This window comes from Echinops telfairi, unplaced genomic scaffold, assembly GCF_000313985.2.
Source record: "Echinops telfairi isolate 266 unplaced genomic scaffold, ASM31398v2 ScPeMD7_70;HRSCAF=299, whole genome shotgun sequence".
NCBI classification, from domain to species: Eukaryota; Metazoa; Chordata; class Mammalia; order Afrosoricida; family Tenrecidae; genus Echinops; species Echinops telfairi.
In genome coordinates, this window is record NW_022103968.1 from 32,761,645 (window position 1) to 32,764,835 (window position 3,191).

The window sequence follows — 3,191 nt, forward strand, 5'->3', positions numbered from 1 at the left end:
TGTGAAAGGCTCAAGGCCCCCCGGGGAAGGAACATCTACATGAACTTGAGAGAACAAAAGTCAGAGCTCACTCAGGACTGAGAGTTAGTCCTGTGGCTCGGACTCCTTGGATCCGTCCTCCTGTTATAGTGTGGAAAAGACTCCACGCTCAAATATATTTTATAAAGACCTTTTTATGAAGTCTAAAACGGGGCAAAGACAGAAACAAATCGTCCGGAGGAGGGAAACCATCGGTATGAGAATTGGTTCTGGAGCCATCCAGCTGCCTTGGTGCAAGTGTGATTGGGGGGTGGGTTGGGGGTGGGGCAACTCATGACCATGTGTGATAAGTTAGGTTTTTGTGACAACAAGGCACCCCTAAGAAGATATGGGTAGAGTCTAGCCTGTCAATCAAGTCACAGCCGGATGGTACCTCCTGGTGGCATGGCCTTCTCCTAAGGAGAATCCTGGGAAGCCCCTCTCTCTGTTTTCACCTTCCTGCTGGCAAGTCACTCGGAGACCTGCAATATCCCCGGAGATGCGGCCACAGCTACTGGATCCACAAGAATTTTCACCCACTGGCCTGTGATCTTCCAGCATTCTGCGCCATTGCTTGTGGCTGTGTGTCTACAAAGGGGTTTATGGCCTAGTGTCAGACTTATAGATCTGATGTGGACTGGGCTGTGATGGTTTCCTGATATATAACTACTTCTTGATATAAAGCTCCCCCTTACACATTAAAAAAAAGAAAGAAAAAAAGAAAAGCTATTGATAATTGTACAACACAAAGAGTGAATTCTAATGTCCACTGTAGGCTTTAATTTAAAAATAATATCAATTAATTATAACAAATGTATCACACTAATGCAAAATGTTAATAAGTGTGTGTACCTGGGTCTAGGAACCATATGGAAATTCTCACTGTGTGTTTTGTGCGATTTTTCTATAAACCTAAAATGACTAAAAAATAAAGTGCATTTAAAAAACTGTCTATTTATTAGGAAGGGCTCTCTAGAGAAACAAAACCAGGACAATTATGATTAGATAGATAGATAGATAGATAGATAGATAGATAGATAGATAGATAGACAGACAGATAGACAGACAAGTTTATACAGAGAGAAGGAATATATGTAACAGCTAATCACAGCAGTACAGGGGGCTCAGTTCAACTCAGTTTTGTGGACCAGTTAATATACTAGCATCCTTTAACTCACTTGATCTGCGGGTCCAAGGTCAAGGAAGCAGACAGTAGAGTCTTCCTTCAGGCAAGACAGGCAGATTTTGCCCGTAGGCAGCAGACAGCAGGGTAGAACGGCAACAGTGAGTAGCACAGGAGCTTAGAGAAGCAGGCCCCAAAGGACTCTCCAACTCAAGATATGCAAGGCGACAGGATCCTCTAGCCTCAAGCTCAAGCGATGTACGCATCAGCAATATGGCGAGCCTCAAGCTCTACTGCGCAATCCACATGGCGTGGCACACAGGTAGTGCAGCCCACTAGCTCAACCAGCAGCATGGCTGGTCAGCTAGAAGATGGGGTGCTGGCCGCCTTTATTTATCTCAGTCGAATTCCAATCAAGCCTCAACCTGATTAAACTCCACCCACATGATCTTATTGGCCTAGTTGCACAATAAACCTATACAGGCTATATGACTTTACCATCAACATGATTCTAAGTCCGAATTGCTGCACTGTATTTCCAATACCTTTAAGGTGATTGCATGATATTCATTCATTCAAACTGTTGATCTACATCATAATAATGAACAAGGGGGGATAGGTGCCAGCGAATCCGCTGGCCCATTTTGATGCCTGTGGACAAGTCACTGGCTTTATAGGCCTGGGTTTCTAAAGCTCCATTCCTAATTGGGGAGATCCATCTCCATGATGAGTGAAAAGCAGAGCAATGGGGAGATTTGAACTCTCCAGTTCATCCAAAAATGCCTGCTTAGTCTTCCTTTTTAAGAACCCACTGCAATTGTTCTTTCTGTATAAATGGTCTTTTTGGTTCATTTTTCTGTTGTCCCATGTCTAAAGCTTCTTCCCATTCTTCCTGTTCCCAAGCATTAGTTTTGTCACATTTGTCAACTGTGATCTAATCTGCTCATTTTAGGGCTCTATTACGAATTAATCAGGGATACTTGGGAAAGCGACCAAGGATTCAGGACTGCAGGGACTGATGTGGCCTTCCAGCTACAGAAGATGCCCTCCCACACACATGACCAGTCAGTGCTGAGGGGAGCTCTTGTAGCTTTTGCCGGTGGGAATACAAATTAACAGGGACAACAGCAGAGTTACTATATAAAAGGCAGGGCAAACCCTAACCAGTCCTGCTAATACATAAGGTAAAAGTCAATTTTCCCCTCACGATAAAAGTAAAGTCACATTACTTACAACATAGTTTGCATATCTTACAGGCATAAATGCTGCCTAAGAGAACTTTTTAAAAAGAACTGGATCGTAAGTGTCTGTGTGTGGGTGTTTCTAAGCATACATATTTAATTACAGGATTAGTCTAGTCTTCCCTGATTTCTTTACTTTAGTAGCAAGTAGGAACACAGGTATCTATTTCTTTGCAGATTTACAGAATTTATTTAGTGAATGAAAAGCACCTTTAATATACAGAGATAGTACAGGAAAAACTATCCCTACTGTTACTCATTCTTTTGGTTTAAAAACAGGGTTTTTTGGCACTTCACTCACATAGCATACAACTCAATAGTTCAATTATGTGAAGAAGAGTTGTACAATTACAGCCACAATCAATTTTAGAACATTTTCTTCTTCCTTGTACTCGTTGTTATTAGTGTAATTAGTCTTTTTCATTTTGGCAAAAATATACACAACAAAACATTCTCTGGTTCAACAGCTTCTACATGTATAATTCAGCACCATTGATTATACTCTTCATGTTGTGCAACCATTATGGATATCCTTTTTCAAATTATTACACCACCATTCACAGACTCACTGCACCCTAAACAAAAACTCTTCCTCCCAAAGGACATTTATAGAGGTCTAAATAAAGGCATCTACATATGTAAATATATTTATATATGCAGATGGGGAAATAGATCTATGTGCATATATTTATAGGTTTAGTATTACGGTAGCACAAGGACATTGGGCCTCCACTCAAGTACTCCCTCAACGCAAGAATACTTTCTTCTATTAAATTGGCATTCTATGATGCGCACCTTCCCGACACAAT